Here is a 27,645-nt window from a genome sequence, read left to right as displayed (position 1 = left end):
CAATAAGTCACCGGGCCCTGATGGCATCCACCCAAGGGTTATTAAGGAATTGAAGAATGAAGTTGCAGATCTCTTGACTAAGGTATGCAACTTGTCCCTCAAAACGGCCACGGTGCCAGAAGATTGGAAGATAGCAAATGTCACGCCTATTTTTAAAAAGGGAAAGAGGGGGGACCCGGGAAACTATAGGCCGGTCAGCCTAACATCAATACCGGGTAAGATGGTGGAATGCCTCATCAAAGATAGGATCTCAAAACACATAGACGAACAGGCCTTGCTGAGGGAGAGTCAGCATGGCTTCTGTAAGGGTAAGTCTTGCCTCACGAACCTTATAGAATTCTTTGAAAAGGTCAACAGGCATGTGGATGCGGGAGAACCCGTGGACATTATATATCTGGACTTTCAGAAGGCGTTTGACACGGTCCCTCACCAAAGGCTACTGAAAAAACTCCACAGTCAGGGAATTAGAGGACAGGTCCTCTCGTGGATTGAGAACTGGTTGGAGGCCAGGAAGCAGAGAGTGGATGTCAATGGGCAATTTTCACAATGGAGAGAGGTGAAAAGTGGTGTGCCCCAAGGATCTGTCCTGGGACCGGTGCTTTTCAACCTCTTCATAAATGACCTGGAGACAGGGTTGAGCAGTGAAGTGGCTAAGTTTGCAGACGACACCAAACTTTTCAGAGTGGTAAAGAACAGAAGTGATTGTGAGGAGCTCCAGAAGGATCTCTCCAGACTGGCAGAATGGGCAGCAAAATGGCAGATGCGCTTCAATGTCAGTAAGTGTAAAGTCATGCACATTGGGGCAAAAAATCAAAACTTTAGATATAGGCTGATGGGTTCTGAGCTGTCTGTGACAGATCAGGAGAGAGATCTTGGGGTGGTGGTGGACAGGTCGATGAAAGTGTCGACCCAATGTGCGGCGGCAGTGAAGAAGGCCAATTCTATGCTTGGGATCATTAGGAAGGGTATTGAGAACAAAACGGTTAGTATTATAATGCCATTGTACAAATCGATGGTAAGGCCACACCTGGAGTATTGTGTCCAGTTCTGGTCGCCGCATCTCAAGAAAGACATAGTGGAAATGGAAAAGGTGCAAAAGAGAGCGACTAAGATGATTACGGGGCTGGGGCACCTTCCTTATGAGGAAAGGCTACGGCGTTTGGGCCTCTTCAGCCTAGAAAAGAGACGCTTGAGGGGGGACATGATTGAGACATACAAAATTATGCAGGGGATGGACAGAGTGGATAGGGAGATGCTCTTTACACTCTCACATAATACCAGAACCAGGGGACATCCACTAAAATTGAGTGTTGGGCGGGTTAGGACAGACAAAAGAAAATATTTCTTTACTCAGCGCGTGGTCGGTCTGTGGAACTCCTTGCCACAGGATGTGGTGCTGGCGTCTAGCCTAGATGCCTTTAAAAGGGGATTGGACGAGTTTCTGGAGGAAAAATCCATTATGGGGTACAAGCCATGATGTGTATGCGCAACCTCCTGATTTTAGAAATGGGTTAAGTCAGAATGCCAGATGTAGGGGAGGGCACCAGGATGAGGTCTCTTGTTATCTGGTGTGCTCCCTGGGGCATTTGGTGGGCCGCTGTGAGATACAGGAAGCTGGACTAGATGGGCCTATGGCCTGATCCAGTGGGGCTGTTCTTATGTTCTTATGTTCTAAGCATGGAAGGGGGAGGTTGGGGAGACAGGGCAAAAAAAAAAAAAGGGAAAAAAAGCAGCTCTTGTCACCTGCTTTGGATAAAATCAAAACAGATCAGGCAGAATTCACAGGGCATGTCAGCACAAAGCCACCATTAAGGAAACAATTACGCTGCCGTATCTATCTGATTAAATTGTCTCAGAGTCAACCACTTTGCTTTGCAGCACATCCCTCCTCCTCCACTGATAAAGCTCAGTCTCCCACACGTCCAGACAATTTGATTCAAGGCTGAAAAGCAAAGCAATGTTGTGAGTGCTTGAGGGCTACTGCTCCCAACTTGGGAGAAAGCAAAGTTGAGAACTAACAGCTGATCTAGGACATTGCCCAGAACGAGGAGGTAGTGGAGGGAGGAGATATATATTCTGGGTTGAACCACTTCCAGAAACAAGTGGGAAATTGCTTATGCATTTTATTGTTTGGCTCAGCTGTCTCCAAACCTTGGACCACTGCATCGCGAAAAAGTCTTCCCCATCCGGCACGGTGCTGCTGCCTCTCATTTTTCCAGCTGATCTTGTCAGAAAAAGTCACTCCAGGCAACCACTTTCACCCCAAAATTAGAGCACAGATTTGATGATGATAATGATTCTTCTGGGAAGCAACTACCTGGCACGATTTTCTGACAAGATCAGCTGGGAAGGTAAGAGTCAGCAGCCCAGAACTGGAAGCGCCATGCAGATTGGGGAAGGTTTTTTTCAGGCAGTGGATCCAGACTGTGTGCTGGGGTTTGGTGCCTGCTGGTTTAGCTCCTTAAGATGAAATCCCTCAAATCTCATTGAGTCCATACTAGCCTGTGAAAAATGGGAGGTTTGTAAATTACAGAAGTACATAACATGTAAGTTTCAGCCTACTTTTCTGTTAATAAAAAGAGACTGAAAGTAGTATGCAAATGTATACATTTAAAACTACACAATCCATGCAAACATGGACAACAATTCAAAACTAAGCAACAAAACAATAAACTACTAGAAAGAACCAGGTCCATTCTTATCCAAAGAAGATAAGGGATGGAAACACTGGTTGAAGATTTTTTTTAAGAGACCCAAACACATTATAATTAGTGGTGCGCACAAGTGCATAGCGATGGGGCCTAGAGGAGGTCTTTAGAAAGAATGTTGAATGACTGCAGTTCCACTATGGAAAAAAGCTCACTGGGTTTTTTTTTCTTCTCCTGCACACCAAAGAATATCAATAGAAAATAAAAGGTCCCACCTACTAAGATCAAAGGATTGAGCAGGATTTTAAGGACACAGGAGCTCACTCTAGATGTGCAGGCTGCCTTTACCCTTCAAGGTGGAAAAGGCAAGAAATCATTGACATACAACACTACATCTAATTTGTTTACATGTCTAGCCAGTTACAAACCAAAAAATAAAGTCAGATCAGAAGATTTAAAAAAAAGCAACAATGTAAGTAAGTTTAACACAAATAAGAGATAAAACAAGCCTGAAAGGCCCACTACTGTCTTTAGTAGGCACAAAATGGTTAAACAAAAAACAAACACACACCCCAGCATCATAGACATTTCCAAAATGAAGTTAGGGTCTTCAGGAGTAACCAGCCTGCAAAAACAGCCCCTATTTTTAAGGGGCATAGCTGCCTTGGGTTCCTTCAGAGAGAAAGGCAGGGTATAAATGCAGTAAGTAAGGAAATAAGCAAATAAATAAGATATAAGTGAGGGTTCTCCAATCTCACCACTCATCTTGTCCTGGCCTGGCCTCTCCACAAGCCTGCAAAACAAGCCCCTTTCATACCTGCCTGGCAGCTTTCACCCTGAAGAACTGCCGAAAAAGTGTCATCCCCATCTTGGGAATTCATTGGGGAGTGCTTTTAGAGGCAGGGCGGTCTGCCATGCAGGAGATCCATTTATACATTCTGGAGAGGTGCTTGATAAGAAACAGGTAGGTCCAGGGGTCAGACCCGGGTAGGAACAGTGTGCCTATTTTTAGTTACCAGTTCAACGCTTATTTGTTGAAAACTGGCTTCACGAAAAACAGATGCACACGCAAAAAAGATCAAATCAAGTCAAGCCAGATTTCTTGCATTCATATGTACGGTTTTGTGCATAAAAACAACAATCTTTTCCACTCTGACGGCTAGGATAATACCAGCCTCCTTAAGTAACTTCTGGAGCATGTGAATAAGAAAGACTGACAAGATAATCTCTAACATGACTAACATGTTAACTTTAGACAACCAGCAGAGCCCTGGGATCTTGGTAGGATAAATGGTCAGGGTCAGAGCAGGTGTGGTATTAAATGAATGTTTGCCTCTCTCTTTCTGAGTCATGCATCTCTAACAGCTAGTTTTAAAAATGCATTATGTGACTTCATGACATTCAATATTTCCCCATCAATCGTGAGCAACAGTCAGTGAACTGGAGCATACGCAAGGGAAGGTATCATATGTTTTTTGGTTGTTTTTTTTCCACTAGACATTTGCTGGGGACATGCATCCCAAACAGCCCCTTGTAATGTCAGAGATCAGCCATTTAAAAGCCAAAACTCAATTATTCCTCAACCATTTTGATGAAGTTGATTGGGCATGGTTTTTCATATTATTTAAGATTATTATAAGATTTATTTTAAATCTTTTATGTCCTCTAAGTCATAAGAACATAAGAACAGCCCCACTTGATTAGGCCATAGGCCCATCTAGTTCAGCTTCCTGTATCTCACAGCGGCCCACCAAATGCCCCAGGGAGCACACCAGATAACAAGAGACCTGCAAGGCTTCCTCGGAATTGTAGTTAAGAACATAAGAACAGCCCCACTGGATCAGGCCAGAGGCCCATCTAGTCCAGCTTCCTGTATCTCACAGCAGCCCACCAAATGCCCCAGGGAGCACACCAGATAACAAGAGACCTGCAAGGCTTCCTGGGAATTGTAGTTAAGAACGTAAGAACAGCCCCACTGGATCAGGCCAGAGGCCCATCTAGTCCAGCTTCCTGTATCTCACAGCGGCCCACCAAATGCTCCAGGGAGCACACAGGACAACAAGAGACCTCATCCTGGTGCCCTCCCTTGCACTGGCATTCTGACGTAGCCCATTTCTAAAATCAGGAGGTTGCACATAGACATCATGGCTTGTAACCCATAATGGATTTTTCCTCCAGATCACACGCTGAGTAAAGAAATATTTTCTTTTGTCTGTTCTAACTCTCCCAACACTCAATTTGAGTGGATGTCCCTTGGTTCTGGTGTAATGTGAGAGTGTAAAGAGCATCTCTCTATCCACTTTATCCTTCCCATGCATAATTTTGTATGTCTCAATCATGTCCCCCCTCAGGCGCCTCTTTTCTAGGTTGAAGAGACCCCCAGCCCAGTAATCATCTTAGTCGCTCTCTTTTGCACCTTTTCCATTTCCACTATGTCTTTTTTGAGATGCGGCGATCAGAACTGGACACAATACTCCAGGTGTGGCCTTACCATCGACTTCTACAATGGCATTATAATATTACCTGTTTTGTTCTCAATACCTTTTCTAATGATCCCAAGCATAGAATTGGCCTTCTTCACTGCTGCCGCACACTGGGTCGACACTTTCATCGACCTGTCCACAACCACCCCAAGATCTCTCTCCTGATCTGTCACAGATAGCTCAGAACCCATCAGCCTATATGTGAAGTTTTGATTTTTTGCCCCAATGTTTATGACCTTACACTTACTGACATTGAAGCGCATCTGCCATTTTGCTGCCCATTCTGCCAGTCTGGAGAGATCCTTCTGGAGCTCCTCACAATAACTTCTGGTCTTCACCACTCGGAAAAGTTTGGTGTTGTGATACAAGAACAAACACTGCACAGTCTGGGAGAGCGAAAGCCAAGAATGAGGCAGGGAAACGAAGCTGGTGAAAAGCTAGGCAGAAATGGATGAAAACAGCAGGAATTCTGACAGCAAGGTGCATCTAGGACATGGAAGAGACCCCCACCACGACAGAGAGATGCTGTCACACCCGTAATATTCCAACAGCTGAAACTGAAATGGTGCAATGCATGTGTTAGGAAGTGAGGAAACTCAGGGAGACTTTGCAGGGACCAGAAATGGAGAAAAGGGAAAGCAAAGGCAAACAACAACTGATTCTCAATGAATGATATTTTTTAGTATCCAAGTTTTTTTTCTTTTCCAGCCTCCAACAAACCAGCCTAGATACATTTTAGGACCAGGCATCAGTTTCCTTTGTGATCCATTCAGAGGCAAAACTAATTCTCTAACCCAGGGGTGTCAAACCCATTTCATATAGCAGGCTGAATAGCATTCACGGCACCTATGGAAGGCCGGTGCGGAGCCAAGTGGAAGAGGATGTGCTGGACCCCCCTCTGATGTCCTCTCAACAGGACAACAGCCATTTGATCCAGCCAACCAACCAGGATCATGCAGACGTCTTAGCACCAAAAAGCCAACCTGATCTCACTCTATGACAGCATAATAAAGCCAAATAAGAGAGAAGGCAATGCTCCTGCAATCATTTTGAGCAGAACAGTTCCACTTCATTTTGGCACCAGCTGAAAGACTTCTCGATTCAGTTGGTCTCCCCCCCCCCCCCCCCAAAAAATGCTGATCATCATTTTGGTGCTAGTTTTTTGGATGCACTTATTGCTGTCCCCCCTCCCATCATGCTTTGGCATGGCCTATTTTATTCTGTTGTTTATCGGAGCCATGTTTTACAAGGCCAGTTTCTTTTTGTCTCTAACTCACTCAGAGCGCAATCCCAACCTCTGGTTAGGCCAGTGCCAAGTAAGTCCCTTGCCCACCAGTGTCACAGAAGTGCCATAAAGCACTTTCACGCCACTGAGAGAGGAAGGAGGCCAGTATGAGTCTTGCTCGGCTGGGACTCATAGATAAGCCCTTGCTGGCTGAACTAGGCTTGTGCAGGGATCTGGAGAGGGAGGTGTTTTGGGGCAGGGAGGGCAGCCCCGTGGGTAGGTGGTGGGCAACCGGAGGCAGGGCCAAGATCCAGCACTTATGCCAGATCCTATCCCCAGTCCTGGGTAGCCCTGGGTTGCTCAGATCTGTGCCACCTTCTGAGGAGGTGCAGATCCAAGTAGCTCCTCTAGGGCTGCCGCAGCTTTATCCAGGGCAAGGGGAAGCGACTCCCCTTGCCCCTGGCTGAGCTGCAACTGGCCCCAACCCTGCACTGGATGTGGGGCAGGCCGGCCGGCCTGTTTGCTCCAGGGAAAGTTAGGATTGGTCTGTCTGTCTGTCACTCAATTTTCTCTGACCCGGGGATTTAAAAGACCAGGCAATTTGTGTATTTCTAATTGCATGTTGAAATGGCAGAGAAGTCCATTTTCAAAAGCACCAGCCTCAAGAGAACTTCAGAATTCCAGGTGGAAAAAGACAGTTCTGCTAGGGCGGTTTTAGCAGGTGATAAGTTATTTAGCAGAACAGAATGCATACAGGATACATACAGCTGGAAAACATAGTATTCCAAAGGTGTGGTGAAATCATTGTCGCAACATCAGACAGAACAGCTGAGTAGTTTCCAGTTACGGTCACGGAGACAGTTCTGTCACACAGACATATTCCCCATGTAGTACCCAAATCAAGCTACTTATACCCTCATCTCAGATACATTAGTGAGAGGGAAGCCTCACTGACTTTCAGCAGAGTGCTCGTGATAGCACCTCACAAGGAACTTTTAAGCTCAAAGTCCCAGACATTCCCAGGAATATTTCTCTCATAAACAAACAACCCCCCCCCCCCAATGTCTAAGTAGATGAGCAAGACACTGCTCTGGGCTCATTCCTTTAAAGAAAGATGGTCAGCATCTGTGCGAAATAAGATTTTTTTCTGCAGTAGTTTCAGAATTGCAGAATACTCAGGAACTTCCTTTCACAGAATGCTGAAAATATTTTTTTTTTTTTTGCCCTTCTGCTAGGGATTTCCGCGTGTGCGTGCGTGCGTACACGCCCGCGCAATACAGTAGGGAAAGTTTGAATGCAGTTTTAATCTCAGTTTAACCCATATCTGCCCACACGCCCTACAGGCAGCACCTACAAGTTGCATGCGCAAACACCCGTGGGCACAGATAAGCTTTAACTAGTGCAATTTTTTTAAACTGGTGTTATTGCTTTCCCCTTCTGCATGGACTGTTTTCACGTGTATTCTTAAAATTGCTGTAATCCACCTTGTGAATGGTTCTTCTGTTGAACAGCAGTCTAAATACTGCAGAGAAACAAACTCTGAAACCGCAATCCTGAGAAAGGGGGAATGGTGGGGAGAGAATGAGCTCAGCCAAGCTCAGCCACGCACAGGCAATCCCCCAGCTCCTGCAGTGCATTAACACAGCCTGATATAGCCACTGGTCCATCCAGGTTCTCTCTCTCTCTCTCTTACCATATCCTCAGCTTCCTTCTAGCAGCTTAGGGTTGCATGCAAGGCTTTCTCCCCCATATAAACCAAGTCTCCCTGCTCCTAATCCAACACTATAGGGCTGCAATGCTATGCACACTTTCCTGCAAGTAAGCTTCACAGAACAGGGCTGAGTAGCCATGCATAGGATTGGGCTGTAAATACCACATTACACTGGCTCCCAAGGGCATCTAAGTAAGCAAGTTACCAGCCATGTCCCTTTTAGTCCCAAATGACTTATGCGCACTAGTGACAAATATTAGTGAGCATAGGTGAGCCAGTAAAATTTAACTATGGACTAGCAACTTGTGCAGACATATTTAGAAGCCTGTTACAACATTCAAAGTTTGCTCTATTTCCACATGCCTCACTATTCAGTCCAAACCCCTCCCTCTTTTACAATTTGATTTTTTTCTTGCCAATGCCTGCAACTTTTTGCCATTTCTAACAGCTTGACTGACTTGCCTTCGGTTTCCAATGTAATCCTTTGGCTCTATTGCAGTTAAATTAGCACCAGATTATTCAATTGGTGGTTGGCAACTTTCAGTCTCGAAAGACTATGGTCTAAGCCTACAGCACCTGGTATTCCTAGGCGGTCTCCCATCCAAGTACTAACCAGGCCTGACCCTGCTTAGTTTCCAAGATCAGACAAGATCAGAGATGTGCAGGGTAACAGTTGCTGCTAAGATTATTCAATATTTTATGCACATTTGGTGGTGTTGTAGATTAGAACCCAGATTATTAATCAGCAGCCATTTAAAAGAACCTGCACAACTGCGAGATCGTTCCGATAACCTGATTTAAGCAAACAATTTTTATTGCTCTATACGGGGTTATATACTTAACAAGGGATAGATAAAAATTGCTTAGCTTTGTCCCTTGAACCAGTATTTTTTTACAGTATCTTCAAAACGGTTTTATATTACTTTGTGTTTACCTAGGTTTATAGGACTTACTAATAACTCGAACAAGGAAATACCGTTGTTAGATCTTTCCTGACAAAACACCATAGTCATTTTTTTTAAACAGTTATATGCCTCGCCTTTTCAGATAAACAGATTTTTCCTTTAAAATATTATACTGCTATGTACATTTATTTAGCTGGTGTGTAGTGATTGAGGAAATAGTAACTTAAGAAACTGTAGCTGAAGGTTCAGAGTGCCAAAGCTTTCACCTAAAAATAAAACAATCCTTTTCCATATTCTAGAACAGGGGTGTCCAAAGTTTTTGGCAGGAGGGCCATATCAGCTCTCTGACACTATGTCGGGGGCCGGGGGGAAAAAGAATTAATTTACACTTAACATTTGAATAAATTTACATAGGTTTACATAAGTGAATATATTAAAGATGAACTTGAATGAATTAAAGTCTTGCAATAGCTCAAGGCCTATAAAAGGCCTTACACAAAGCAAAGCTGGCCTTTCCTTTGCTGCCGCTACTGCATCACAGACGTGAAACAGCAAGCAGTGGAGGGAGCCCTCATCCCGCAGCTCACGCGAGAGGTCAAGCAGTTGCCCTCATGCTGAGAGCAGTTGCGACGGGCCAGTGCAGGCTCCAACAAATCTCCGGAGGGCCAGAGGCTCATTGGAGACTGGGGGCTCCCTGAGGGCCGCATTGAGAGGACTGAGGGCCGCAAGTGGCCCCAGGGCCGGGGTTTGGGCACCCCTGTTCTAGAAGGATCACTGCAAATCTGTATGAACCTACAGTAGCATCCATGATTGCTTCCAGGACATTCTGCCGACTGAAGCAAAAGGATGAGATGGTGCCCCTCCCCAAATTTCACAACACCAACATGGTTTGGGAGTTGGGCTTAGACCTGAAAAATCCAGGTTCAAATCCTCACTCAGCCATGAAGCTGCCTGGGTGACCATGGGCTTTTTGCTCACTCTCAGCCTCACCTACCTCTCAAGGTTGCTGCAAGGACAAAGGGAGGGGAGGAACTCTGTCCACCACCCTGGTATAAAAGGGCGGTATAAAAATGTGAAAGATAAATAACAGCCAGTTTTTTTCTCTAGTGCAGGAACTAATAATGTGCAAGAACTAATAATTCCTGATCTTGCATTGCATCCCAGTTCAAAAGCACAAGAGAGAGAGAGAGAGAGAGAGAGAGTGTAATGATAGCTCTAAGGCAGCGATTTTCAACCTTTTTCATCTCAGGGCACACTGTCAAGGTGCTAAAATTGTCAGGGCACACCATTGGCTTTTTGATAATTGACAAGGCACATCGTGCTGCTGGTGGGGGGTTAACAAGCCCCAATGGCCCTAATAATAAATGACCCTCCTCCAAATTCCCACAGCACACCGGCATGCCATGGCACACTGGTTGAAAACTGCTGTTCTAAGGCAGGGGACTCCAAACTTTTTGGCCAGAGGGCCGCATCAAATATCTGGCGTGGTGTAGAGGTCTTGAAAAAAAATTTAAATATGAAATTTAAATAAATAAATTAGAGATGGAACTTAGATGAGTGAATAAATGAATGAATGGGCTCATTAATTCAAGCCCTCTGAGCACTGAAGGATTATGACAGTAAAAATGGCAAGCTTACAGGGTCAGAGGCAGAACCGAGTAATTCTTGGAAACTCATTACGCTGCCACTCCGTCAAATGCCAAGGGCTTGGCTCTAGATTTACATAGCATAAACACTGAGGAGAACTTATGTAAGTGGTACTGTGAGAACTCACATTTCAACTGCAGCAGCCATACATCATAAATATTTGGCAAACATACTAAGAATTTGCCATGCTTCTCATGCAAAGTATGGCATGGAAGTGGTATATTATATAACTAGCCTTATTCTCAATGTGCAGAGTTTTTAAAAGCAGGACTTTTAGCAGGGTAGACAAAATATATAGCAGAAATAACCAGCAGACTTCCCGCCACCCCCCCCCCCCAATAACTGTTCTGTTGCTTAACAAGAATATTTGCTTCCTACATTCAGAAGTTCTACTTTATCAACCAACCAAAGAAAATGTCTAGCAGTTTTCCTCTGTGCTTCTTTGAATTTTGGCCATCCGACTTTCAGCATACAGAACTGTCACATAAAATTGTATGTGCCGAAAACAAAACAAAAAACATCCATATACACTACATTAATAAATGCACTGGACTGTATTGGATATTTTTAAACTGCCAATTGTAGGTGAAGGACACACAGTTTCTGAGAGCCTGGAAAATAAATTGATCCAGTCTTCTTCCTGAAATAGGCCCACTAAAACAAAACCAAAAAAAGCTTCTCACCTATAATTGCACAAGTCATTCAATTTTATGCTCAGCATAACTTCTAGTTTAGATCCTAAGCTTCTGTTCTGCTATAACCAACAATCTTTTAAAAATGTATGCTTCTGAACTGGGAGGAAAAAAGCAAAATTCTATAATAAGCCTGCAATCTTAACCCATTTCTGCCCACCCACAGGTGTACACATTTGATCCCTGTTGTGTATATGCAATGTTGGGCAGAAAAGGCTTAAACCTACTTTTCTGGCAGTGTTGATTCCATTAAATTCAGAGAGACATACTTCTGATCAGACATAAAAACATAAATTTCTACAGTATATTTCTGGTCACCATTTCTGGTCCCTTCTCAATAAAGACCCAAAGCACTTCTAATATTAAATGCTGAAATAAATGTGAGCTTTCGAGGCCAGAGAAAACCCATGCAGTCTCCATGGGGAGAACTTGCTTACACCAAAAACAGTGGCCCCAGCCAGGAATGAATTCATTCTTTTCCCCATCAAACTTTATAGTGAAACAATTTTAAGTGAGGACCTGCTGTATTCTGTTTTAAAAGGGGGAAGGAATTATTAAGCTCTTTTGTGAAAGAAAGTTGACTAATTCCCCCAACATTTATGGGAAAAAAAAAATAAAGGAGAGAGAAATGGAGAGAAACAGGCCAGTTTTCACTGCATATGAGCACCCATACAAAATTGGATTCTTCTTCTCTAGGAAAGGTGTCACCTACAGAGGCAAAGGAAGACGCATGGGAAGGAAGGCAAGAAAACAAATGCAGCCCGACTGGAGTTTTGTCCTCACAACCGGCACCTCCGGGGAAGGAGCTAGCTTACCTGCCCCAAGAATTTGAGACTCGTGCATCAGGCATGAAAGCTAGCAAGAAGAGGAAAAGCTGATGAACTGAGTCAAGCCAAGGAGTGGAGGAAAGAGGAAGGATCTGCCTGAAAGTGTGAGATAAGACACAACTTGTGTCTACCACACTGTGGGAGAAGCAGATAACTCTGGTGACCATTGACTGGGGAAGGAGATGCAAATGACTTAAGGGCAAGAAGATACTGCTTTAGCGGCTTCAGTCCCGCACTGTTGCTACTTCCATTTGTCCCAGCACTGCCCTGCTGACCTGTCTAGATATGTGCAGAGTTACAAGCACAGTGGGCAGAGGAGCAGGATAGTTTCAGAGAAGCTACTGGCTGGGAAGGAGAGCAAGGGCCAGGTGCAACTACACCTCTGTGTTAGTTTTTGCCGCCTTGGAAGCAACGGTTTCAACTTGGGCTACTGCAAGCCCTGTGAGCATCTTCTAATGAAGCTCCTAAAAAGAGGTACCTGGCCTACCGAAAGCAACAGTTATCAAAAACAGGTGTTTGCAGGGATGTCTGCAGGGGAGAGACACCGGAGCATTAAAATAAATGCTTGACTGACACAAAAGAGGACTGCACCTTGCAGGAAACAGAAATTTTCAAGGAAAAACAAACCAAAAACTGCGTGAAGGACTACAACCCATGCAAATAGAAAGTGCTGCTCAAAGCAGTTTGCTTCCCTCCATCTCCATACCCATTCGTGTAAACCAGGATGCCCAAACCCCGGCCCTGGGGCCACTTGCAGCCCTCGAGGTCTCTCAATGTGGCCCTCAGGGAGCTCCCAGTCTCCAATGAACCTCTGGCCCTCCGGTGATTTGTTATTTATGTATTTATTTATACAGGTATTTATATACCGCCTTTCTTGGTCGTCAGATTTCTCCTCAGACATTAATCTAGACTTTAATTTGTTGGAGCCCACACTTGCCCGATGCAACTGCTCTCAGTGTGAGGGCGACTGTTGGACCTATAAGAACATAAGAACATAAGAACAGCTCCACTGGATCAGGCCATAGGCCCATCTAGTCCAGCTTCCTGTATCTCACAGCAGCCCACCAAATGCCCCAGGGAGCACAACAGATAACAAGAGACCTCATCCTGGTGCCCTCCCTTGCATCTGGCATTCTGACATAACCCATTTCTAAAATCAGGAGGTTGCGCATACACATCATGACTTGTACCCCGTAATGGATTTTTCCTCCAGAAACTTGTCCAATCCCCTTTTAAAGGCGTCTAGGGTAGACGCCAGCACCACATCCTGTGGCAAGGAGTTCCACAAACCGACCACACGCTGAGTAAAGAAATATTTCACAGCTCTTGCGTGAGCTGTGGGGTGAGGGCTCCCTCCAGTACTTGCTGTTTCACATCTGTGATGCAGCAGTGGCAGTGAAGGAAAGGCCAGCCTTGCTTTGTGCAAGGCCTTTTATAGGCCTCAAGCTATTGCAAGACCTTCATTCATTCATATAAGTTCATCTTTAATATATTCATTTATGTAAATTTATTCAAATTTGAAATGTAAATTAATTCTTTTTTTTCTCCGGCCCCCGACACAGTGTCAGAGAGATGATGTGGCCCTCCTACCAAAAACTTTGGACACCCCTGGTGTAAACAAAGGGATTTCCAAAGAAAAACACCTGATTCCTCCATCAGCATCTCACTGACACTTGGGCAGGCTTCTAGCCCTGAAACACTTTATGTCTCAATTAAAAGTGTCATGAGGACACTGGTGGTGTCACACTAGTCCAAACGCAATCAGGACTGTGAGGTGTATGAGTCGAAAGCAATTTTACAGCCCAGCTTGTCTTCTTTTCTTGTAAACCTGACATTTCACCGCACTGCCGCTTTGCGGAGCTGTGCTGCCCAACAAATAGCAAAGCTAACCTTTAGCTGAGTGACAGCAACAGCGATCTAGCCCTCGGTGCGTACACACACACCTAGCTACGCAGTGAGCTGGAGTCATTTACTCACTGTACAAGCTATGATTTCTCTGATATTCACAGGTGCTGGCTTCCAAGCGCAGTCTAAGGCAATCAGCCAAGAACCACAGGAAACTGCCACCCCAAGTCAGATCGCCAGTCCATCAAACTCGGGATTAGCTACACAGGTTGGCAGAAGCTTCTCCAGAGTTTCAGGCCAGGCTCCTTCCCAGTCTCAACTAGAGATGAGAGAGGTTGAACCTGGGACCTGTTACATGCAGAGCACCTTAACCACTGAGCTAAATTTCCTCCACAAACACATTCTGGCTTTCTATTTTATTTTAAGAAAATAAAAAAAAATTGAGAAAGATGTGATATTCCCTCATAATGGCAAAGATAAACTTAACGAGGGGAGCACTGTGCAACACATGGAAGAGTCCTCATTTACCAGAATCCCAACCTCTACATGGACTTCAGTCTCAATCTGCGCTCAAACTATGGGAAAAAGGTGCAGAGGTCCTTAAGCCAGTGTTTCTCAAACTGTGGGTCGGGACCCAATTTCAGGTGGGTCCCCAATCATTCCAATATTTTATTTTTAATAATAATAATAATAATAATAATAATAATAATAATAAACTTTATTTGTATCCCGCCCTTCTCCCTGAAAGGGACCCATATATTAGACTTGACGCTGCCATGGCATGTGACTGCATTTGGGGAAATGTTACAGACCTGTACTTTTAAACAAGTTACTATGTATCTTCTTTTAACAATGACAATCAGTGGGACTTACTCCTGGGTAAGTGTGGGTAGGAGTGCAGACTAGGATGGTTAAAAATTTTCCTGTTTGGTGATGTCACTTCCAGTCATGACATCACTTCCGGTGGTCCTGGCAGATTCTCATTCTAAAAAGTGGGTTCTGGTGCTAAATGTGTGAGAATGACTGCCTTAAGCCATTGCTGCCCAATGTTGCATATACAAAACAAGGGTCAAACATGTGCACCTGTGGGCTGGAGTTAATAAACTCCAGAAAGCCTCAATCCAATTAGTTTTAGCAAAATCAGGAACCCCCACACCCTTCCAGGTAACTGCCTAAAAACAGGACCAATCATCTTGTAGGACAGTCAATTAGCATATGATACCCTATTAAGCACTGACAGCAAACTACCATCAGTTCCACAGCTTCTCATCACAATTTGCCTCTAAGAAATCAAACCTGCTGGACTAAGGCTGCAATCCTAGCCACACTTACCTGGAGGTAAGATTCATTGATTATAATGGGACTTTCTTCTGAGTAGATATACATAGGATTGGGCTGTAAATCAAGACAGACCCAAGCAACTATCCCCAATCCATGGTTCCAGTAATCCCATGCAAACTCCAGCTTCTGAAAGACTATGCAAGTCAATTGGCTTTAAAAGTAATGTCTGCCAGAAAACCGAGTCATAGCTAGAATGGTAGACAATATATGTGGAGAACCTTTCAGAACATGTTCACTAAGAAAGCAAAAAAAAATCCCCCCAAAATGGCCCAGTATAATATTAATTAATTCACAACTGGAACACTTTTTTTTTTTTTAGATCATTCAACAGGTCTGATTTACTGCATGCATTAAATAATGTTCTTGGAAAAAGTGTTACATGCCAAAAGAAGCACACTTCTGAAGATAAACAGAATTCGCCTTTTGCAAGGTGGTACTAACTCATCACTTGATGAAAGAGTTTTGAAAAATGGGTTTTCAGAGGAGATGTGTACCTTAGCAGGAAATTGGCATAGATTTAATGGAACAAAGAAAGCATTAAAGTTTGTTTAACTTTAGGCGGACATCACGCAAGAAAACTGTACAATGACAGTGGGTGAGTTAGCAAATTCCCATGCCAGTCTTTCGACATCAAATTGCACAATTCCACTGCGTCACATGTGCTTGTTAAACACTTGGGATTGCCAGTTTTCCACAGCTCGTGGAGGCTGTTAGCACACTAAGAGAAACACTGCACCTGACCCCCTTAATTCTCAGAGCTGTTCGTGTGTGCCTCGTATGTGGCTCTGATCCATGTTCCCCTTCCATCAGAGATGCAAAATCTGGTAATGCATAATTGGGTGGTTGGCCAGTTGGTCAGGGCAGGTGGCCAATGTCAGGCAAAGCACCCAATGCCACAAGATCTCAGAGGCAAAAAAACAGCTCACGTAGCACAGAAGAGAGGACGAGAGAGGCCAGGCACAAACCTGGGCATCTACACCCATATCCAAGACTGTGCCGGACCATTTCTCCTCTTGCAAAAGAATTATCTCCTGAAGAAAAGAAATAACATAGCTTCTTACCTCAACAATACTTTGATTTTCTTCTGTTTCCTCCATGCTTTCAAATGTTTCCCTCGGATTCTAAATTATATCAGCAGTATTTCAAGGTGGCAGCTCCTGTTTGATTAACGAGGCTTTTTAATTATTATAATCTTGTTTTTTTAAAAGGATGCACCCATCACCATCATAGGTATTGCAAAAACAAGAATCACACCTCATTAGGGGAATATTATTTGGCTGATAGTCCTTTCCTTGTCAAATGGGGAAGGAATGGAATTTAGCTTTTTTTTTTTTTCCTTTTTGCATTTTTAGGGACGGCAAGCATCTCAAAATGTCAATTTCTCTCTCTCTTTCCTTTTTGTCTTCCCACTCACTTAATGCATCCAACTTACTGCTCCCAATGGCTGTGTAATTCCAGAACTTTACCTGGGCTAACCTGGGATTCCCTTTTAATCTAATTGGGATGCCCTTCGCAGTGCCTCAATGCCACCACAGTTTAAACAAGCCTGCAGGAGAGTGGTGTGGAACCTGCTGCTGTCCTCTACAGCGGGGACAGCAAACCAGAGACACGCAGGGCTAAATCGGTCCTCAAACCAAATTTGACCAGACTTGATTCAAGGCATGGTGGGGGGAAAAAAACAAAAACTGACCACCTGTAAGGAGAAGGATTTCCACAGAGTACAAAACTGAGTGATTCCATCTTCTGAGGTCCTGAGAGTTTAAATAAAGTGTCTCAGTGATGCCTAGGCAAGCATGCACCTTAACCATGAATCCCACTACTGCAAGTCATTACCAAGGCTCTTGATAACTGCAGGTCTATCATGCAGCCCAACCCCTCACAAAAAGGGCCACTGCTCATGTTCAAAATGCACTTCTGGACCCCAAACCACTACCTGGGGAACACAGCAGCCTCCAATATGGCCACCTTTCCAGAATACTTGCTTCTAAGAACTGTGGAAACCAAACAGGGTTCCCTTCCTCCTATCAAATAAAAGAGGTTCATATTTGCCACACTTTTCCAGTCTAGACATAGCCTTGCACAAAATCACCATCCTCTCCCTAACCGGATACCTCCTACACCCCCAGTGGGCTAATCACTGACATTTGTTGGGAACTCCCCTACCTGAAAAGCTTCAAAGATGTACTAATCCTGAGACTGTGCCCGCTTTAATCTGTAGGCAGGTGTTTTCTCATGTACTCTGGTTACACTGGCTGGATACCTTTCCCTGTGTTTACCTGCGTTGCCTTGTTGACGGCTGCAGTTTTTGCACTGGGAGCCGACGACTCCGCTGGGAAAACCTGCACAGCTGAGGGACTCCAGTATACATAGATTAACAGCAGGACTGCAAAGCCTTTTTTTTTTTTTGGATGTACTTGATGTCAAAGCATTTGTCAGGGCCACAGATACATTACACAACACTTGTCCTTATCAATGATCCTTAGATATAGAACACCTTGGGCTGCAAACATTTGACTGATTTACTGGTATTCGTATAAGATGGCAATTTAAAGGTGCCCACTGATGAATCAATGGAACTGACCCTAACCAAGAACTGCAGGAAAATTTTAAGGAAGTTCAGATGCAAAGCGGGACCCCTCCTTGGCTCTCTCCCCCTGTCAACCAAATCAGATCAAAAGGGCCTTTTCTTTTGAGCTCATATGCAAAAATCTGGCAAAGGGCTGATCTTTGGGGGGTTTCTTCATAGACTGAAAATATTTATAACCCACTTCACTCAATGCAGCTCACAACCAGAGTTACAAACAAAATGAATCATAGTGACAAAAATGAATTAAAACACATGCCAAGAGTATTCAGCCCGCACTAAGTATTCAGCAGTTCTCAAACATTAATTAATTAGCTGGCTTTTGAATTAGCCTTCTGAGCATGAGAAGCGCTTCACACATATTATTGAGACGAAATTCTTACAAACACACTGTCTGGGAGGTGAGTGGGATCTGTCACGGTTTGTGCCCAACCCTTTGGCCGGGAGTTGCTGGAGGTTGCCCCTGGGTTTGACACAGGAGGCCTGGGTAAAGTCTGGCCCCAGCACAGGCAGCAAAAGCTTTCGACAGGCAAGAAGTGCTGAGTCACTCAGCAGGTGCTAGTTGATTGCCTGCTGAGTGACTACAGACACAGGTGGAAATTACCCCAAGCCTGGCACCCATTGGTCAGCTTTTTTATAAAGCCAAAGCAGCCACTGCTGGACCAATGGGGTTGTTGGATGGATGGCTGCGGAGCACTTGGTCGCTGTGCTCTCAACACTGCGGCAGTGAGTAGCTCTGGGTTCCCTGCATGGGACCAACACTAAATGCCTGTATTGAACTGCACTGTATCTGATGTAACTACATGTTTGGTGAGGGACCCTGCTGTCTGTGCTGTGTTTCTGTCCTCGAAGCAAGCCTTCCAGCACGGCTGCTACACACACTCCCCGGGAATTGCGCCAAGCTGTGAGACCTTGGGCAGTGGGAGTAAGCTGTCTGCGTTCACTAGATGCTAACAGGATCTTCCACAGCTGGCTTTGAACTTGTTTAGATTTGAAAGCCGTTTAAATTTTTTTGCTTGAGTGTATAAAAAGGACCATTTTGCGTTTGATGTTCTCCAATTTGAAGGGGTGAGGAAAGATATTCAAAAGATGCTTCAGAGTGCTCTCTTCTGTCAAGATCTTCGACTTCATCTTCCAATCAATACACTTAAATATGCAATCAGCCTCTTTCATCAATTCAAAATCAGACCTGATTTTGATCTGGTCATTGATAAATCTAAAAAAAAATGGCACAGATGGGATGGAGAAGTCACAAAAGTAGTAAAATTGACGACTGATCAAACTACAGAATTAAGCTGTGGAAGGCCAACATACAGGGTGACCAGATACATTGGAGGAAAGAGTGCCTATACCTTTAATCATTGTATAGCAGAGGGAATTTTGTCAGGTGCAGCTCAACATGGAAGAGTTTAAAAAACTGCACCTACCAAGATTTCCTCTTCTATACAATGGTTAAAGGTATAGGCACTCTGTCCTCCATTGGATCTGGTCACCCTGCCAACATGTGACTTGCAGACTGCAAGCATTTTTCATGGAAGTATTATGTATAACTGGTATGCAGATTGCATTGTAATCACTTGGGGAGTGATTGGGGAGCAATGGGACTAGGTAGGCTTCAATTCACCAATTTTGATTTGACTGGTTTTGTGCCCAAGACTGTTGGGCCATGCTGGCATCTCTCATCATTCCTGCTTCAGAAAGTGGAGTACAAGTTGGGGATTATGTAATGGGAAAAGGATGCTGTGGCTCAGGAATACTCCACCAAAACCTTTTTGCAGAGTAGAGATACAATTCTCAATTTTGTTTTTTTCCACTAGTTCCTCCTCTCCCATGCCCCCAGCAAAACACACCCTGTTCGAATGGCACATTTGCTAACTGACAAGAGATCTTATTTTGCTGTCAAGTGGTTACTATCCTGGGGCACCAGCTGACACTATATGCTATTATCCCTTCCCTCCTGCCCCACTCAACTCTGCAATGCTACCCAAGTGATTTCAAGACTTGGAGAGGGAATGACAAGATCTGGCTAGTTGAAAAGGTCCAGGCTTGTGTACATTTAAGGCTGCAAAAAATTCATTGTGCTAAGAGCTCTAGCAGCAATTATTTTCTTTCTTAAATCTCGTAATTTCAGTCATTTTATCCACATAAAGACAAACATTGGTATCATCTTGCAAGCAAAAGAACTTGTGACTTTTACCAATGTAGACCCAACATATAGATCCATTTAATTATCTATAACCATCACCAACAAAAGACCTAAATGCTCCAGAGGAATACTGACATATGTTCTGGAAGACAGGGGTAACTGAGGAGTGCTCCATCCTTCCAAAATGATAACAACTGTTCTAGGCCAAGATGAGGGGCCATAGCTCAGTGGAGGAGTCTAAGCTTTGCATGCAGAAGGTCCCAGGTTCAAACTCCAGTATCACCAGATAGGGCAGAGAGAAAAAAATCTATTTGAAACTGGACAGTACTGAGTTGACAGTACTGAGATAGATGAATCAGCAGTCAGACTCAGCAGAAAGCAGCTTCCTACAATGTTCACAATATCAAAATTCACAAACTGAAACACTCACACTCGTTAAAAAATAATTAAAAATCAAAGCAGTTGTTGCTTTTTTCTTCAGCATGCAAAATCCAAACACATTCAAAGTCAAGCATCTACAAATGTGGAAATTAGATGAATGTGCTTTCAAAGTTTTGCAACTGCATTTAAGTGAGGAGGTGAACTGGTCTGGAAATTTCCCCCTGAAGCCCTGAAAATGTGCCTCTTCTCTACCTGCAGCCAAGCTCTTCACAATGTACCACCCTGCAAGAACCATAGAAAGGAAAGGAAATTTCATAGTTGGGCTAAAGATATAACTGCCTGCCCCAATCAGAGAAGTCTTAAAATCAAAGAAGAGCAACCCTGCTAACCTTCCCTAAATGCCTTGATTCCAAGATACAAGCAGTTGCCACATCTACTTGTCCTCCAGCAGCAAGGCAAAAGGCAGGCAGTGATGGTTCTCTCCTCCCCACCACACCCCATCCCCATCACCTGCATGAACCCTTGCCCTTCACCCTGGAGGAGTGTTATTTTAATTGGCAGAGACATTTCCCATGCAAAGTCAAAAGCATTAAAGATGGTTGCGCAGATACTGGCAAGAAGTCATTGAATGACTAGAAGAGGTAATATTCCAGCATATGCTAAGTGAACCAGAAACATAGCTCTTGACAAAGAACCATGAAAGGCATCCATTCAAAGAAATGGAATGTACTCAAGAGATAAGTCAATAGGAACAGACCAATTCACCACACTTAAATTTTCTGATAAAGTCTACTCAGGTTTAGCCTTAAACAATTTTACTGACAAATATACTGAAAGAGACATCTTGGCTATCTCCACTTGTCCTTAGAAAGTCACACCCATAAGAAAAGCCCTGCTGCAGTAGGTCAGGGTCTCTCAATGTTTGTCCTCCACTGTACTACTTTGAATGGTCCACCTGTTGGAACCATCAGGAGTAACAGGCACTCATGTCATTGCTACTTCCTTCTGGACTGGGAGACCAGACATGACGCAATAAACACCCGTAAAAGGTTCCGGGCAGATAGGAGGGCTTTCCGAGCATGCAAAAAGCGCATTCTGGAGCTCTACTCAGTGAGCCTTGTGCCACTGCTTGTCACATTGCGTTGCTGGTCTCACTGCCCAGAGGCGGGTGTACCACTGTGACACCACCTCAAGTACCACTGGTTGAGAAATGCTGCACTAGGCCAAATGCCCATCTAACCCAACACCCCCATTTCTAACCCAATAGCGGCCACCAGCTGCCTTTGGGAAGACCATAAGCAAGAAAGTTATTCTCTCCTACTGTTGCCCCTCTGCAATGGAAATAAGGCACAGCCATCATGACTAGCAGCCGCTGATACTCATTTCCCCACAGATTCGGCCAACCCCCTTTCCAAATCATCCAAGCTACTGCCCACAGACGCATCACGTAGCCATGAATTCCACAGACTAATTAAATGTCAAGAGGCATCTCTTCTTCTCTGTCCTAAATCTTCTGCCAACTTCCTCCCGCTTTTGCTTCCTCCAGAAAAGCAAGCATCCCTTCACAAATTACTTTGCTGGATTAGATTCAAAGTCTATCTCACCCAAAAGCATGATGCTTCAATACGAACCAGCCAAATGGCCCACACAAAGTTCACATACAGGGTAAAGGGCATTTTTTTTCTGCAGTGATTTCTGATAACTATGCCTATGAGTCAGTATAGGAGGTGCCTTTTCCTAGATTCAGTAGAAATCTCCCTTTTCCATGAAAGAATTAACAGAGCCTCGTAGCATGTCAGAACTGATGAGAGCAAGCAAGTCCTTTTTGCCAAGGTAATTTTTTTCACCTTTTAAGAGAGAAAACTTTCACTAGCTTAGTTCAAGTGTAATAGGAAACCACAACAATCCACTATGCAGATGAGCTCTGTTGGCTCGCTTCCTCCGTCCTCCCTTACCAATCCCTCAGCTTCATCACGGAGTCGTAACGTAACCGATCCTTTAACCAGGCCTCTGCGGCTTGTGCTAAGTCACAAACCATGGTTTCGTTCTGGATTCCAAACTGGGATGAGAAGCCAAAGTCTGGTTTCCTATCTTGGTATGGATGACAGAGTTTAAACCGCTCTAGGCTTTTCATTAGCTGAGCGCAGAAAATATGGCTTACAGAAAATCAGAATACCTTCCATGATCCCACCTGTGGTTCGCGGACCACAGGTTGGGAACTTCCAATATAAACTAATAGGAAACATTCATAGGACAGAGAGGCGTGCCCTGGTCCATCACCAATGACAGAGTTCCTGCATGGAAATGTGAGGGGACCACTGTCCTCTTTGTAGGGGGTACCCCTTGTTGCATTTTTGGAACTGGTCCCAAATAAAGTGGTCAAACCTGTGCTTTGCATGCAGACGGCCACCAAGTCAATCCCCAACACCTCCAGTTAGAAGGCTAGTGAATTAGGTGCGGAGTTTGCATGTTCTCCCCAAGTACATAAGAACATAAGAACAGCCCCATTGGATCAGGCCATAGGCCCATCTAGTCCAGCTTCCTGTATCTCACAGCGGCCCACCAAATGCCCCAGGGAGCACACCAGATAACAAGAGACCTCATCCTGGTGCCCTCCCTTGCATCTGGCATTCTGACATAGCCCATTTCTAAAATAAGGAGGTTGCACATACACATCATGGCTTGTACCCCGTAATGGATTTTTCCTCCAGAAACTTGTCCAATCCCTTTTTAAAGGCGTCCAGGCCAGATGCCGTCACCACATCCTGTGGCAAGGAGGTCCACAGACCAACCAAGTCTGCACGTGTTTTCTCTGGCTCAGAAAGCTCACATTTATTTCAATGTTTAAATATTAGAAGTGTTTTGGGTCTTTATTTTGAAGTTGGGTGATGTTTTCGTGACCAGAAATATGCTGAAGCAATTTCTCTTGTTTAAGTATATCAATTAGACTACATACGGTAAAATTGGTTGCATTACAAGTCGTTTTGCTTAAAGTTGCCGTTTCCAAGGACCTAATGACAACTCTGAAGACGTGCTGTAATTGTTGACTGATTCTTGCAATCAAGAATTCACTACAGAATTCTGGCAATTCACCAGAGAGAATTTTTGTTCAATCAGGCAGTAGAAAGAGGCACAGGTAAGGTCATAAGAGAAGTTCTGCTGGGTTGGGCCAACAAGCTCATCTAGTTCAGGATGCTGGTTCCCACAGTGGCCCAAGAACCACCTCAGAGGCAAGCACGGGCAGGAGAGAAAGACACACCACTCTCCTATCTTTGCTCCTCATCATGAGGAGTACTTCAAGAATGTATCCAATCCTTTTTCCAAGCCATTCAAGCTAATGACCATCACATCTTATTGCAATGCACTCCATAGACTAATTATGCATCATGTGAAGTACCATCTCCGTTTCTCAGTCCGAAAGTTCCCACCAGTAAACTTCATTGGATGAGCCCTGGTTTTAATATTGTAACTAGGTCTCCCTCTAATAAGGAGGGAGAAAACCTCCCCCACCACGCATCATTTTAAAGTCTCAATCACATTCCTCCCCACCTTAAACACCATGCTTATGTATCACAGAGGCGGCCAACCAAAAGAGTTGAGACTTGCACATGGATTGAACATAGCGGCCCAGAGCAGAGGGACAGAAAAACACACCCTTTTTCCACTTCATTGTCCATTTCACAACACTGCATGCATTATAGTGGTATTTCATCATGCAACCTAAAGGTTACTTCCAGGTCTAAGTCCAATACCAGAACTTCTACACCTAGCAAGGAAGCAGATTTCATTCCAAACACGACTTGCCTTCTGCTTATCGCTCCTGGCAGGCGAGGCGACGCAGCAATTTCCAGCACTTGTAGTGCTCCTGACTTCTTCCAAGCTTTGAACAAGGTTGTTAGATTACTTGTGCCTCAGTTTCCCCATCTGTAAAACAGAGACAAATCACATCGTTACGAGGTTGCAAAGGTTCACAAATTTTAAAAGGTACAGGTTCTTGAAGAAGAGGCCACACTGTCACATACTTGGTGGCTACTAAGCTTTTTGGTATATACACTCCTGAGCAGAAGGCCAACGAGATAGTCAAAGTTTATAGCAGGGGCTTGGATCACCACCTCTCATGGGGCGGGGGGGGGGAAAGAGAAAAGTCTATTTTAATTATAGAGACCCATTCTGGTGCTGCCACTTACTCCCCTTTCAACAGCAGCCTTACACATAGAAATTAAGCAGTGTTTTTCCCCCTAAAAATAAAATAATGTCTCTTTCTAGGATACCTGTCTAATCTCCCTGGTCAGACTGCTGTGAAAGGCAAGTAGATACCGGGGGTCAAGTCAGCAAGCAGAGATGGTGCTGTTCCATTGAGCTGCAGCCACGGCCTTGATGCAAGAAAAGCACTATTCAGACCCCCTTCCCCATTTCTTCATTTAATAACACTAAATTAAAATTCAGTACAAGCACCAGGTGGTGTTCGTCAGTCACCCCTGTATCCATACACTGATTGGCCAAAATGTGAAAAAAAAAAAAAATAAGCAGGGCCGCCCTTGGGAGCTGTGCAGCTCAGCTGGAAACATATTTTTGCAGGGTCCCAGATTCAGAGTCATCAGACTAAGGAAGGAAGTTAAATTAAGGTAATGGGTATTTGGGGCACAGAGAACTGTGGATAACTGGATTCGCGGATAAGGGGGGGAACCTGTACTGAGTAGTGGGCAATGGAAAGGTGACTGAACCCATCTGTCCTAGTACCATGTCCCTCCCAGTTGGCCACTTGATGGTGCTTCCCACATCCCTATTTTGTCTTGAAGACAATGCGTTTCTTTGAGACAGGAAATTACTGTATTCCGAGTCCTTGACTATACAAACTGTTTTGTTCAATGTGATCGCCATCATCACTACAAGGGTGTAGGAGAGAGAAAGTATGTTTACAGAAGTTTACAAAAGATCGTTCCTTTTAAATGCAATTAATTTTGAATCTAAGAAAGAAAAAAATGAGCAAAGGTCTACATGCTAGCTTTAAAAAAGCATTTCAATACTCAGAGCCCAGCACTCATTTTCAACAAACTTACGTCTCTGTTAACTATTCCTTCCATCAATGATGAGTATTCTAATAATATTATTATTAGACTCTTGGAAGCCTAAGGGAACAAAATGACAGCACTTCCTTCAGAAACGCCTTGGGCGGGATTTGCTAACACACTTGAGACTTAATGTGAGTTGGAAGTGACCGCTCTGTACAAAGGAGAATGCACCACCCTCCAGCTGTGCTACAGATGATCGGTTCACTCTCAGAGTTTCACTGCCTCAACATTGCTCTCACTTTGTGAAATGCTGCCCTTAAAACAAGCTCAGTAGGTCATCTTTCAACGACTTCGGTAAGACAGCCCATTAGAAAGCTGGATCACAGGCCACAGCTCGGGGCAGCGGGGTAGTGACCTGCAGGCCAGAAGGGAAAAAGCAGCCCGGGATCCCATAAGGCAGGGGGGACCCGCCTTTCAACTTCAGGGCTCCTGACCTTTAACAATTGGGTAGAGGAGGGAATTTCAGCAGGTGCAGCTTGCCATTTGTGAGATGACAAGCTGTGCCTGCTGAAATTGCCTCTTCTACACAATTGTTAAAGGTCCAGGAGCCCTCAAGTTGAAAGGCGGGCCACCCTTGCCGTAAAGACAACATTACCCCTGCTAATTGGGTAAGAGGCACTTTTTCAAGTGGGTGCTCCCTTTTTTAGCAGGGGGAGAGTAACTGGCCCACCTCACCCCAGCACTGTCTGTTCTAGTGGCTGTCTGCTGGTATTCATTTGCATCTTTTTAGATTGTGAGCCCTTTTGGGACAGGGAGCCATTTAGTTATTTGATTTTTCTCTGTAAACCGCTTTGTGAACTTTTAGTTGTAAAGCGGTATATAAATACTGTTAATAATGTTAATAATGTTAATAATAATAATAATAATAATAATAATAATAATAATAATAATAATAATAATAATAATAATAAACAAAAAAACTCTTGCAAAAATTGGTCCATGCCCATTGCAACTGTTATCCCTACAGCTCTTTTGCAGCATTTCCACAACACCCCAAAGCACTAGCTCCTTCTATGTGCAAGTAAACCTACACAAGCTCTACTGACCCACACTTCCCCCAAGAAACTGACCCACCAAGCCAAACCACTGTATGGCACAACGGACATATGATTCAAATGATGCACCTTTAACCAAAGTCACTCGGTATTGGCAAAGGATGGGCAGAACCAGGGATAAAAGCAGGCGGTGCTTTGTATTGGTGTCTTTTCTGGATAAGAACTGCTCCTTTGTTGGTATTTAGCAGTAGGTGGAGGGACTAGAAGTCACTGCAAATATCTGTGGTTAGCAGAATGGCCAAAGCTTCAGATGGAAGCATAATTGTTGTATTTACTCATGAGAGTTTACTGAACCTGTTCAGGTTTACAAATGCCAGGAACCCATGATGCCATGATAGATATAGCCTGGAAGGAGGGGACACTGCATTTATTTAAACATTTATTTCCTGCTCTTTTGTCTGAAAACAGGGCCCTCAGCTAACATCCACCAGGAAAAAGACACTAAAAAAAAACACAGAAACCAGATAAAGCAAAAACAAACAGAACACTGATAGCAAGTGAAGTTCAATTAAGAACATAAGAACAGCCCCACTGGATCAGGCCATAGGCCCATCTAGTCCAGCTTCCTGTATCTCACAGCGGCCCACCGAACGCCCCAGGGAGCACAACAGATAACAACAAAACTGCATCCTGGTGCCCTCCCTTGCATCTGGCATTCTGACATAGCCCATTTCTAAAATCAGGAGGTTGCACATACACATCATGGCTTGTAACCCATAATGGATTTTTCCTCCAGATCACATGCTGAGTAAAGAAATATTTTCTTTTGTCTGTCCTAACCCTCCCAACACTCAGTTTTAGTGGATGTCCCCTCGTTCTGGTGTTATGTGAGAGTGTAAAGAGCATCTCTCTATCCACTTTATCCTTCCCATGCATAATTTTGTATGCCTCAATCATGTCCCCCCTCAGGCACCTCTTTTCTAGGCTGAAGAGGCCCAAACACCATAGCCTTTCCTCATAAGGAAGGTGCCCCAGCCCCTTAATCATCTTAGTCGCTCTCTTTTGCACCTTTTCCATTTCCACTATGTCCTTTTTGAGATGCAGCGATCAGAACTGGACACAATACTCCAGGTGTGGCCTTAC

The 27,645-nt window shown here is 44.2% G+C and overlaps 1 protein-coding gene across 4 annotated transcripts in view; it reads right to left on the bottom strand.

Annotated features, from left to right (window-relative positions):
* ST3GAL4 (ST3 beta-galactoside alpha-2,3-sialyltransferase 4) overlaps positions 1–27,645 on the bottom strand; it is a 164,511-nt gene that overhangs the window by 52,278 nt on the left and 84,588 nt on the right. For 3 of the 4 annotated variants that reach the window (XM_066639824.1, XM_066639823.1, XM_066639825.1), the window contains one exon: positions 24,240–24,359. The gene's annotated coding sequence lies outside the window, so the exon portion shown is untranslated. Of the gene's footprint in view, positions 1–12,126; positions 12,146–24,239; positions 24,360–27,645 lie in introns of those variants that run through there. The other variant, XM_066639826.1, reaches the window with a different exon arrangement.

This window comes from Tiliqua scincoides, chromosome 11, assembly GCF_035046505.1.
Source record: "Tiliqua scincoides isolate rTilSci1 chromosome 11, rTilSci1.hap2, whole genome shotgun sequence".
Classification (NCBI taxonomy): Eukaryota; Metazoa; Chordata; class Lepidosauria; order Squamata; family Scincidae; genus Tiliqua; species Tiliqua scincoides.
This window is presented reverse-complemented; position numbering and strand designations above follow the sequence as displayed.